Source organism: Myotis myotis, unplaced genomic scaffold, assembly GCF_014108235.1.
Source record: "Myotis myotis isolate mMyoMyo1 unplaced genomic scaffold, mMyoMyo1.p scaffold_m19_p_1, whole genome shotgun sequence".
Classification (NCBI taxonomy): Eukaryota; Metazoa; Chordata; class Mammalia; order Chiroptera; family Vespertilionidae; genus Myotis; species Myotis myotis.
Window position 1 is genome coordinate 50,729,185 of NW_023416313.1, and position 13,747 is coordinate 50,742,931.

Sequence of the window (13,747 nt, forward strand, 5' to 3'; positions counted from 1 at the left end):
TCTCTCTTCTCCCTTCTTTAACACTACCTTCACTACCTTTCTTTCCATGCCTCAGGTCAGAAATTACCTGAAGAAATTACCTGAAGGTATTCAAAATACCCAGGAAGTCCTATACCTTGAGGAACACTGGCTACTCTATTTGGGGGTGTTTTTCCTACCCCACAATATCCCTGCACCTCTGGGCTCTCAGGACTTTCTTTAAAGTCAGCCCTTATGGAAGAGAGAGTGTGACTGTGTTAAATCAGAAATCCATCAGAGGAAAACTACTTAATATGTTCAGTTGTCACTGGGGCATTGAATGTGAAGAGGAAAATACATGTTGTATATCAAAGTTTTCACCTATCTTCTGGTCTTTTCCAATTCTCCGAGTAAAAGAATTTCACTTTATTTTGGCATCACCACAAGCAAACAGGTCTTTGTTAGGTTCTTCCTGGGGGTGGATGGACTTTCCACCTCCGTCTTTACATCTGTAAAATGGAGGTGAACTGCTTACTTCACAGGGTTGTTGTGAAGATTAAAGGAGATAAATAGGAAGCCCTTAGCCCAATGCTAAGTGATCTGCAACGCTCAGAAAGGGGTAGCTGCTGTTACTGTTGCTATAAAGTCGTTATGATTAGAAAGTTTGGACAAAACGACACTTCTTCCCTAGACCAAAAGTGTCAAGTGTTTGGATTTTCCTGCTTGGAATACCTTTACTCACAAATGCTGGCAACGTGAATCATGAGGCACTAAATTATAGCACACTTGAAAAAAAATGTGAAGGATAATTAAACACATGGAGGGTCTACTATATATGGTATAACAGGGGAAAGATGCAGACTTCGGAGTTGGAATCTCGGTGATGCTGCATCCTTGCTGTGAGTCCTCAGATGTGATATTTAATGCAGAGAGCTATGTTCCTCATACTGCTGATGTGAGGAGTAACTGAAAGTAGGGGCGTGAAAGAACTCCAGGACTGGGCTTGGCAAGGAACCAGCGCTCATATCATCTAGTTGGCAACTCAATGTCAGCGTGGCAACGACTGAGTGACAGAGCCCAGGTCCTGTCTTGGTTTGGATCCTGGCTCTGTAATTGCCAGCTGTGTCGCACTGAGTAAATTGCTTGGATGAAATGAGGTCTCAGTTTCTAAATTTGTAAGATGAGAGAGTGATTAGGTCCAACTAAAGGACTTGTATGCATGCATATAAGCATAACCAGTGGACATAAGACATTGGGGGATAGGGGAGGCTAGGGGACTGTCTAGGGTGGGGGGATAAAATGGACACATATGTAATACCCTTTGTAATACTTTAAGCAATAAAAAAAAATAAAAAAAAAATAAAATCAATAAAAGAAAAGAAAAGAAGCCCAGCTGCTGTGGCACAGTGGTTGAGCATTGACCTATGAATCAGGAGGTCATGGTTCAATTCCAGTCAGGGCACATGCCTGGGTTGTGGGCTCAATCCCTAGTAGGGGGCATGTGTGAGGCAGCCGGCCAGTGATTCTCTCACATCATTGATGTTTCTCTCTCTCTCCCTTCCTCTCTGAAATCAATAAAAATATATTAAAAAGAAAAGGGGTGGAGTTATACCTGAGCTCTCACCAGCAAACAATTTTACATATTTCATTAAATTTTTTCCAGCTTTATTGAGGTACTAGAGGCCCAGTGCATGAATTTGTGCATGGGCGGGGTCCGGCCGGCTAGGGGGAGGGACCGGCGGGGGGGTGCGGAAGGTTGGCTGGCCCCATCCAAGATGGGCGGAGGCCGGTCGGGGTCGGGGCTGGCCGGGGGTAGGGGCCGCAGGAGGTTGGCTGGCTGGCCCTGCCCCAGATGGGGGGGCCGATTGGGGGTGGGGCCGGCCTGGGGGAGGGGCTGCAGAAGGTTGGCTGGCCAGCCCCACCTCTGATTGGGCCAGTTGGCTGGCTGCAGTGCATGTCATAGTGACCAGTTGTTCCGGTTGTTCCAGTCGTTCCGGTCACTTGGCTTTTATATATATATAAAATTCGTGCACTGGGTGTGTGTGTGGGGGGAGTGTCCCTCAGCCCAGCCTGCCCCCTCTCACATACTGGGAGCCCTCAGGCATTGACCCCCATCACCCTCCAATCGCAGGATCGGCCCCTTGCCCAGGCCTGACGCCTCTGACAGAGGCGTCAGGCCTGGGCAGGGGACGCTCATTTCCCCCCATCACTGGTTCTGCCCCCAGCCCAGGCCTGATGCCTCTGGCCCAGGCATCAGGCCTGGGCAGGGGACCCCCAGACCCCTCCGATTGCTGGCTCTGCCCCTTGCCCAGGCCTGATGCCTCGGCCGAGGCGTAGACGCCCATCACCCTCCGATCGCCTGATCGGCCCCTTGCCCAGGCCTGATGCCTCCGCCAGAGGTGTCAGGCTTGGACAGGGGACCCCCATCTCCCCCTGATCACTGGCTCTGGCCCCCGCCCAGGCCTGAGGCCTCTGGCCCAGGAATCATGCCTGGGCAGGGGACCCCCATCTCCCTCTGATCGCTTGCTCCACCCCCCGCCCAAGCCTGACACCTCTGACCCAGGCTTCAGGCCTGGGCAAGGGGACCATCATATCCCCCCAATCCCCGGCTCCGCCCGCCGCCCAGGCCTGATGCCTCGGCCAGAGGAGTTGACCCTTATCACCCTCCGATCACCAATCACCGGATCGGCTCCTTCACCAGGCCTGAGGCCTCCGGCAGAGGTGTCAGGCCTGGGCAGGGGACCCCCAGCTCCCCGGGTTGCAGGCTCCGCCCCTGCCCAGGCCTAACGCCTCTGGCCTAGGCGTCCGGCCCCGGCAGCGGGGACCCGCAGCTGCAGCGGCCCCATGATCGTGAGCTCCGCTTTAGGCCCAGGCAAGGGACCCCTAGCTCCTGGGACTGCCAGCTTCGACCGTGCCCAGCTCCCATCTCTGGCTCCACCCCTACTTCCTGCTATCACTGGCCAGGGCGGCAAAGGCGCCTGATTCTCCGATCATGGCTGGGCGGCCGCCTTTGCCCTGCCCCCCAGCTCTTAGCTCCCCCCTGGGTTTCCGATCACTGTCAGTGGCAGGGGGCTTCTTCCTGCTTTCCCTTTCGCCTCCCTGCATTGTGCCTACATATGCAAATTAACCGCCATCTTGTTGGCAGATTGGCAGTTAATTTGCATATAGCCCTGATTAGCCAATGAAAAGCGTAGTGCCGTATGCCAATTACCATTTTTCTCTTTTATTAGTGTAGGTAATTGACAAAAACTGTATATATTTAAGATGTACAACTTGATGTTTTGATATATATATATATATACATTTTGAAATAATCACCACAATGAAGCTAATAAACATCTACATCACTTCACTAAGTTACCATTTCCTTCCTTCCTTCCTTCCTTCCTTCTTTCCTTCCTTCCTTCCTTCCTTCCTTCCTTCCTTCCTTCCTTCCTTCCTTCCTTCCTTCCTTCCTTCCTTCCTTCCTTTATTGTGGGAGGAACACTTAAGATCTACCCTCTCAGCAAAGTACAAGCATACAATACATTATTATAGTGATATTGTGTTATTAACTATAGTGATATTGTACATTAGATCTCCAGAACTTGTTCATCTTGCATGAATGAAACTTTGTACTCTTTAACTAACAGCTCTCTCTTTTATCTTCCCCCTAGGCCAGTGATGGTGAACCTATGACATGCGTGTCAGAGGTGACACGGGAACTCATTTTTCTTTGTTAAATGGCATTTAAATATATAAAATAAATATCAAAAATATACATCTTTGTTTTACTATGATTGTAAATATCAAAAAAATTCTATATATGACACAGCATCAGAATTAAGTTAGGGTTTTTCAAAATGCTGACATGCCGAGCTCAAAAGGTTCGCCATCACTGCCCTAGGCCCTAAAAACTAGCATTCTATTCTCTGCTCTATAACTATTTTAGATTCCATATATAAGTGAGATCATGCAGTATTTGTTTTTCTGCATCTGGCTTATTTCACATAACACAATGCATGTCATTGTAAATGGCAGGATTTTGTTCTTTTGTAAGGCCGAGTAATATTCCATTATATATATTTTATATACACCATGTTTCTTTATCCATTCATTTGTTAATGGGTATTTAGGTTGTTTCTGTATGTTGACTGCTGTGAATAATGCTGAAATTACCATGGAAGTGCAGTTATCTCTTCAAGATCTTGATTTAATTTCCTTTGAAAATATATCTAGAAGTGGGATTGCTAGATCATATGGTAGTTCTATTTTTAATTTTTTTAAGGAATGTCCATACTGTTTTCCAATATAGTTTACTAATTTCTATTCTCACCAACAGTGTACAAGGGTTCCCTTTTCCCCTTGTACCATCCTCACCATCCTCACCATCACCTGTTTGCTATCTTTTGTCTTTAATAATAGACAACAGATATGAGGCGATATCTCATTTGCATCCATTATAATTTTTGATTTGCACCATTATAATTTTTACCAAATACTTTTGGTGTTTTGTCAAAGTCTGATATTTTGAGGGAGTGTTATCCACTGCTTATGTGGTTGCATAAAAATGTTGAGAACCTCTAGTCTAATCTGTAAGCCTTGTTTAAGGAAGATTAAGGAAGACAGAGTTCTTCAGTACTAGTGTTCTTTTAAAAAATTGTTGTGCTATAGCATTATTTTCTTTTATTGAAACTAACACAAAAGAGCCCACAGAAGTGAAAATGCCTGACTTGCATTTGTGCTGGCATTTACCAACATGCTCAAGAGGTTTTATGATGAAGAGAAATGACAAAAATTTGGAAGCTTTCTCTATTAAGTGCTCAAAGGTCTGCTAAACATGTAGCGAATCTCGGTCAGTGGCTACTATTAAACACCCTAAACTTCTCAGCAGTAGGGGATTACTTGATATCCTGTGGATATACTCACAGGGGAAGCAATAAAACCAGCCATTTCTTAATTTCCTTTAAGAGCACTATTGGGTATTGTAGGATATTGCTCTTTTTTGTTATAGCTTAACAAGAATTCATCACTTTTTAATACCTCTGATCCTTCATTTATTTTTAAGTACTGAATAATATGCTTTTAAGTGGGGAAGCCTACTCTTAATTTAAATGTACTTATTCTGGGGATATATAGATATAGATATAGATATAGATATAGATATAGATATAGATATAGATATAGATATATTTATATATATTTATGGAAAACCAGTAGCACATCCTCATTGTGCTAGATGCTGGAATAAATCTTGGGAAGTTATAAGCTTCCTTTAACCAGAGGGATGAAAGTGGAGATGGGACAGTCAAGTACGAGAAATGGCAGATGACTTCCAAGATGCCTTCTGATTTGGGTTCTTACTTGTGTGCACTGAAGGTTAGAGCTGTGTGTTTCTGCCCCAGGAAGCCCATATAGAGGATGAGGGAATCTCCAGACTGTACAATGACTAGTTTCTCCCCTGCATCTCTTCAAAGGCAGCAATTTTGTACCCCTGGAGGCCAGGTGGTGAGAATTGGTCTCTAGGTGATTCAGATTATTCTTTTTCCCTTGCTGCGTTTCTAAAATTGTTCATCATAATCAGATGTGCTAGCTTTCTTTTGGGAATTTATATCTTAGAATGCTTGTGTGAGAGGAATAACGTAAGAGATTTTGTGCTTTTATTGATGAATAATCCGTATGCACTTTCATTCTTATTCATATTCTTGTGGTAGGAACAGATGTTTAAGTTAACAAACACATATCTTATGCTTTGTTTTGAATTTAGAAGATGCAAGTGAGCTTGGTAGCCATATTAATTTGTTCAAATTATGGTAGGCATGATCATATATCTCAATTTTTTAGTCAGAACATACATTCCTCATACTTTAAAAAAAAATTGTGTCATTTTTGCTCCAAATTGTCTTACAACCTAGTACCTCATTTTTGTTTACCACTTGTCTGTTTATAACTACATGTGTTTATTTTATACATAGTACATTTATATATGCATGTGTATAGATCTCCTAGAAAAAACTGTCACTCATTTATGACAATTTATGGTATAATCTTGTCACAGTTTACTTACTTTTTAAAGCCATGTGTTCTGAGGGAAAAGATAATATATAAATATCAAATGACAATTATGAGTTAAGCTTATGTTTTTATGGGAATTTGAATGACAAATATCTTAAAAAGTTGGCTTTGAAAATTTCATGTGGATGGCATTTTGCTTCTGTGATGTGAAGGGACACTTAAATATAAAATTGGCACAAAATACATATTTTAAAATCTGAGCAGTTTTATGTAAAATAAGTGCATAGCCTCTGGTATCCCAGCTAAGTCCCTTTCAGCAATGATTTCTTAGGCTTCCAGAGTTCATAATCTAAATGAAAGGAAGGAGGAAAGGAGAGAAAAGCTATCCTAGTAAGAAACGGTTTATTGTTAGTAGCCAGGAGGTCATTGAGTTTGGGTCATGACCTGTGAGTTCTTTTCTGATAGCTTCCAAGATTGGTTATTTATTAAATTTATGTCATTTCTTTCTTCTAAAGAGAAACTGAATGAGTGGAGGAGGTGCTGGGGAGAGGAAGGCATCTACTTTGGAGAGCAGATTTCACAGTTCTCCTACCTTACATTCTTGAAATGGTTTTGTAATAGTGAGTAGGAGAGAATTATTAACAGAAACGGATACTTATTCTTTGGTGCTTTTCCTGTGCTGAATTTCCCTATAATCCAGGAGGAACTTGGTCTAAGAGATCAGAAAATAGGAACAGAAGGAAACCTAACCTGGAATTAGTGGTTAAGAAGAAACCTCTCTCTCTCTCTCTCTCTCTCTCTCTCTCTCTCTCTCTCTCTCTCTCTCTCTCTCTCTCATATTTGCCATAGGTATATGGTAGTAGTAGAGATCCTACCACATTCCAGATATATTTATTGATCAACATCCAGGTACTAGATGATAGCAATTATACCCCCAGGTCATATAGTAGCAGACCCTAAGCTGCCTCCCTAATAGCTCCTCTTCTACTTTTCTTTCCTGGCAAAGTCTTAATCTTTTTCCAGTCCCCACCCCTTTTCCACATGATGTGTGTACATTCTAACTACATGCTAATTAGGAAGTTTCTATTCCCTGGCCAAGATTGGTTCAGGAGTGAGTATATGACCTGTATGGCCATGAGATATACATGGATGTCCTCCAAGTATTGAGGTGTTTGAAAAGACCCCCATAAAGAACACCTCTCTCCCCCCAGTTCTGAACAAGTTGAGAAGTAAACAAAGAGTAAATACAGAAGTAAAATATCACTTTTTATTTTTTAATCAGTAAAGCTAAGGTGGAGGATATAGCTTGAATTTTCTTAACCAAATGGGCTTACTGATTTTGGACCCCCAGACTTGGGCACCCTCACACATTCACAGGCAGAGCTTTACTAAGGAAACTTTTTTCATATAGCAGGGCTGCTCAGGGAAGAATGACGGTTTGGAGAAGTAGAGGAAAGCTTATACCCTTGGTTGATAGGTTTGCTTCCTAGAAGAGGAAGGAAGACAAAACTGAGTTAAGCATTCCCAATTGCTCTTTTAAATTTACCAGTTACATCAAATCAAGCCACCTTCCCAGGGGTAAGGAAGGTCTGGTTGATGTGTTGATATCTCTTCACAAGAAGGAACTGCAAGAGAAAGAAGAATTCTCCGCTAATGGGAAATAATAAAACTTATTCTTTGAGCATTGGCATGTGGATATGTGGTCCCTGGAGCTATTGCAACCATTTTGCAACTATTTGAATAACTAACTAACACACAGAGGTTGATGGAGGAGAAAGATGAAAAGAGTTCGGTTCCTCAAGCAGTTTGGTTGTTGTTCTGCTTACTTAACGACCAGCACAGGAACAGACCTTTCTGGGGAATTGATGTATGACCAAAACAATACCCTCACTGTTTAAATCAATATAAATAGGATTTTATGTTACTGTAGCCAAAAAAAATTCTGACCAATGCCCTACAATCAGGTAATGAACTCAATTCAAAGCACTTTGGGATAAATGTCAGTATAGGAGTATAATAGCAGGTTAAGGGCACAAGTTCCAGTTTCAGACTTCCAGAACTTGAACCTGAGTTCTTCACTATTGTTTGACCTTGGGTAAGGCTACTTACATCATCTTTAAAATGGAGATAATAGCCATGCCTATATTACAGAGTGGTTACAAAGATAAATGAATTAATATATTAAAGTACCTGGGATATAGTGGGTAGTGAGTACGTGCTAGCATTTGAGAATACTGTTATTCACAAAGGAAACCACTTTTGAGATTGGCCTTGAAATTAGTTTAGAATTGGAACATGTGAGGGAAAGACTCTTAAGGTAGAGGATCTGTATGACTAAAAACGTACATGGCAAAGATAGTCCAATTTGATTGAAGTGTGAGAAGTGATGCGATGAAACACTAAGAAGAGATTTTTAAAGTCCAGATCACATAGGCCCTGCAATAAGGCATTTGAATTACATTCTGTAGGCAGTGGGGATCCTTTGAAATGGAGATCATATGCTCTTGAATTCTAACTCAGTTACTAGAGAGTTGTTGGAAGTGAGATATCATGGCACCCTCCTCCCTCCCTCTTCTCATTTCACCAGGGTCCAGATGTAGTTGCTCTGTTAAGCTTTGGAGAAAGTGTGGGTGGCTCCATGTAACTGATCATTACTGCTGGAAAAAAAATCAGTTTGCAGACATGTTCCTACAGTGGTCCATCTGGCATTATGTCAACTGAAGCTCCCTATTCATAGGCACGAATCCACTCCTTTAATACTGATGTTCATAATGACGCCCCTTGAGGTGGTGGTATAATTCTTTTCTTTCCTATTTAACCTAGTTGGCATTTCTTATTTCTCCTTCACAATTTGCAAAGGTTAAATTATGTTCTGGATAGTATTAAGATAAAATACATTTTATTGTGTTAAAAATATTTTTTTCATTGCTACGGCAACAAAGTCTAATCTATTCTGGAGCTCTCCTCTATGAGACAAGCCGTTATATAGACTTAGACAGTGTTAAAAAAAATAAAAAAATATTTTTTTCATGAAAACCTAATTATTTGACATATACTACCCTAGATTTTGAGGAGTATGGTTTTTCTCCCATGCTGGACAATACAACTTGGTATTGTTTTTTTTTCTTTCTAGAATTTTATCAGAGTTATCAATTCCTACATTGAAAATGTTTTCTAACTTTTAAAAATGATTTTTAAAAATTTAGTTTCAATTACAGTTGATATACAATATTATATTAGTTCCAGGTGTACAATATAGTAATTAGACATCTCTATAACTTGTGATTATCTGGCTAAATCTAGTACCCAGGTGATACCATATGTAGTTATTACAATATTATTGGCTATATTCCCTGTGCTATTCCTCACATTCCCATGACTATTAAAAATGTGTAATTGTTACTGGAGAATCAAATTCCTCTCTCACTCATGGGAGTGGGGCTAAGGTTCTTGCGATATCTTTAGAAAATGAATTTTCTAAGGTTTACATGGAAGAATGAGATGTGAAAAAAGGCTTTATTTGTGTGAAGTTATATTCCTCAGGTTCTAAAGTCCCAGTCCTGAAAGAGGTACAGCTGGGGTTCCAGGACAGCCCAAAGCAAGGCCAGTGGACAGAGCTTCAGAGCTTCTGTTCATGTTGCAGCTGGGTGTAGTTCAGCATTCAAGCTAATTCATAGTAAAGCCCATTAGTCCATTTTGGAGTCCCACATGGCCGTGAGCCACATGGGCGCAAAGGAGTGCACCCTGCCACAGGAGAAGAGAGAGAAAGAGGGGGGGGGCGGGAAGGGAAGGGAAGGGAAGGGAAGGGAAGAGAAGAGAAGAGAAGAGAGCGAGCGAGGGAGAGAGAGAGAGAGAGAGAGAGAGAGAGAGAGAACCAAGAGCTCCCGCTTCTTTGTTTAGAAGTTTAAATACTTAGGTTTTGTGCACTTGCAATGGCCACATCTATTCTGGCCACTGACTCACGCCCAGGTGTGATTGATGGGAAAGTGCCTTCCCACCTCACTCAGACTGTGTCTAACCTGCCTTTGTCCAGTCTCTTTCCCCATCAACAGGGAACAAACTTGGAGAGTGTTAAATGCAGCTTTTTGACCAAGCTGTATAAATGGCATGCTTATATTATCTGATCTTCTCTTTCCTCCTTTCCTGTTAAATAATAACCAGGTTATTACAATGGCAGCCTAATAAGTTGATTTTAAAAAAGATTTTTTATGATTTTTTAGAGAGAGAGGAAAAGAGAGGGAGAGAAACATCCATGTGAGAGTGAAACATTGATCGGCTGCCTCCTGCATGCCCATCCCTGCCAGGGGATCCAGCCTGCAACCCAGGCATGTGCCCTGACTGGGAATCGAGCCTGCAACCTTTTGGTACATGGGATAACGCCCAACCAAATGAGCCCTAATGAGTTTATTTTATTTTATTTCACTTTCATCAAAATCACTTATTATTGCAAATTGATAAACATTAAAAAACTGAACATTTTTAAATGTATTTTTAAGTTAAAGTTATTTTTGTATGGATGGGAGATTATAAGCAAAAAGTTTTTTAAAAGAAAGATCAAGTGTGGTAGGATACTTTAAGGAACACTAGGACCTCTTGAAAAACATGAACTGCTGAAAAGATTCTTAATAGCTTGAGGATTTAGGAGAGGAGAGGAAGATTTTATGGGCATAAGATAACTCAAGTGCATATGAAAAGAAGAGAAACTCATTTAAACAGCTGCTTTGGTTACTACTTTAGCAGAGAAAATTAAGCTGTTGAAAAAACCTGTTTATATTTCTTACTGTTTCACTGCTGACTTGGAAGAAAAAACTTCAATAATAACAGTCAGGAGATAAATATAAAACATAATAAAAGAAATTTTGTGAGCATCAAGATGTGTATTCCTTTGAGATGCTTTTATGCAAATTAAGGTCAATGATACTTGCTCAGTAAGGGAGAGTGTATCTTTAAAATTAAGAATTCAGTTTTTTATGTACTATAAATAAATTATTGAATTGAGAAGAAAACAATTAAAAAGGGTAAACAATAGTGTTTTAAAAACCAAACCACAAAACTCATCCCAGTTTTTGAGAATGATAGCTTTCTTTTTTGTTGTTTTCATTTCCTAAATGAAAATGACAATATTATTTTATTTATTATATTAAAAAGAATTCAAGTTTGTTCTAAAAGAACCAAATTTAAAATATAAAAAGGGAAATCTCCATTAATTCCAGTAATTCCACAAACAAAAATAATTACTGCTAAACATTAGATGAATTTATTGCAGAACTTTTTCTATAAATGTGTGTGTGTGTATGTGTGTGTGTGTGTGTGTGTGTGTGTGTGTGTATGCTAAACAAAAACAGGCATCACAATATGCATAATGCTTGGCCACTTGTATTTTTTCTTTAATACTGCATAATGAATATCTTTCTATGTTAATACATATTGATTTATATCATAAATTGATCATGGATAAACTGTAAGTTACTTTAACCAATCCTATTGATTAGTATTCATATCCCAATATTTTGATATTATAAACAACACTGTGATGAACATTCTTGCATACTTTTTAGTTATTTCCTGAGGGCAAATTTCAATTATTTTATGCAGGTAAATTCCTTAAATATATACTTTTTGAGTCACATTATATATAAGTTTTAAAAGTATATTTGTGTACATGTTTAATGCATATTACCAAATTGCCCTTCAGGGAAGTCATACAAATTTTCACTGCTATTGGCTTGTATTAATAGAGAATTCTGATGTAAGGGTAAAACCAACAGTTGGTTTTTGAACGATTGATTTTTAAAGGTTGATGGAATAGATGCGAGCATTGACAAATATGATAAAATTCTAAAATTTTGTAATTGTAAAATGAAAAAAACTAAAGTATACAATTTCAAATAATTCATGTTATAAAAATTTACTTAGCATTCATAAAGAATTCATGCAAATATTTAAGAATACCATGAAACTTTTGGAATTAAACTGACTAAAAATAGGAGTAGAGAGTTCACATAAGAGAAAATACAAGTAGCAAAATATATTAAGCACTAGCTGGGTGGCTCAGTTGGTTGGAGTGTTGTCCTGTACACTAAAAAGTTGCAGGTTTCATTTCTGGTCAGGGTACATACCTAGGTTGCAGGTTCAATTCCCAGTCGGGGTTCTTATGGGAGGCAACCAATTGATGTTTCTCTCTTACTTTGATGTTTCTCTTTCTCTCTTTATCTCTTCTTCTCTTTCTCTCAAATCAATAAACATATCCTAGGCTAATATATATATATATATATTATAAATTGTTAATAGGTAAAAACTAAACCAATCATGGGATATCACCTTGCACCTATTAGAAAAAAAATTTAAATGATCAGATTCAGTTTTGATGAAACTTCTGGGAATTTACCCAAAGGAATTAATTTAGAAGAAAGAAAAATTATACCTAAAGAAGTGTTCTTTCCAGCATTATTTATAATATAAACTTAAGAAGTTCTCTTGATGTCTATATTAGAGGAGTGGTTCAGTAAATCATCATGGACTATGTTGACACAGGACATCATATAGCCATTAACATAATAGATGTGAAGAGCATCTAGCTGCATAGATGCAATTTGAGGTCATGTTAAGTAAAAGGCAGAGCACCTACTTCAAACCCCGTGATTGAAACTATTTTAAAAAATGTGCCTTTTTGTGATTGGAGTCTGGTAAGGGGAAAAAACCCATTTTATATCAAAAGGAAGGAGAAAGCTTGTAAGTAGAGGATATGGAAGTAGAGGAGAGAAAGAAGAGAAGCTATGAGAATAAAAAGACGATGGAGAAATTGAGAGAAGACAAGATGGATAGAGGTGGATCAAACCATAAATGTCAGGGATAACCTACACAAGGTTCTTTTTCAAAAACAGAAACTAAGCCCCAGAAGGTATATGAAAATTAAATCATTTAGGACTTTTAGTATGAGTGATAGAAACTCACCTCAAACTGGAATAAGCAAAGCCTGTAATTTATTACTCCCATAACCTGAAGTCCAAAGGCTTAGCTCCAGATGCAGCTGCATCCTGTGTTCACATGACATCTCTCTTGGCTGTGCTTTACTCTGGGTTGACATCCTTCTTAGGCAGCCTCTTTGTGGTGGCGATGTTGGCCTACATAGTTCAAATAGCTCATATTCACAGAGAACTCTCTTTTGGTGATATTCCAGTCAAAGTTCTAGGCTTGAGCCAAGCATCATACCCCCAGGTGTAATCACACCCTCACTGGGAAGAAGAAACCTTATGATTTATCAGACCACCAAGTAGAGGAGGGCAGTTCTAACAATAAAAGCACACTGGCTAAAGAGACAGAGCAGATGTTCTCTACAAAAATGAATAGACACTTGGAGGCAGAGTGGCTCATTCAATAAGTCTTAAGTGAGCGCTACCATCTGCTTGATTGGCTTAATCAATGAGGCTGGAGAAAGCATCATTGGGACCAGGACCCCTATCTCTTGCCTACCCCATTGTCGTCAGCCCTAGACTAACATCCATGTTTCCTTTCTATGATTGGAGTGTGATTGCTTTTATCTAAAGTGGAGAAAATTTCTTGGGCCTCTTTTACTCTATAATAAACTTTTACTTGTTTGAACAGAATACTCAGCAAAAACTTAGACATATTTGATGAATTAGGGCCAAGTTGATGTCTTTTTGGTAATTTAGAGGGGGCAGTGGTGAAGTAAGTGGGTAGTAGGTTAGCTATTAGTGCATTTTGAAATGAAATGTTTTATTGCTTGCTTGGAACACTTTTTGGTACTTAGTTTTTTGTTTCATTTATTTCCCTG

At 39.6% G+C, this 13,747-nt stretch overlaps 1 protein-coding gene and 1 pseudogene across 4 annotated transcripts in view; both read left to right on the forward strand.

Moving 5' to 3' along the window:
• Nucleotides 1-13,747, forward strand: part of FRAS1 (Fraser extracellular matrix complex subunit 1) — a 447,336-nt gene that overhangs the window by 14,791 nt on the left and 418,798 nt on the right. The window lies entirely within an intron of this gene.
• On the forward strand, nucleotides 8,842-8,952 carry LOC118661856 (annotated as a pseudogene).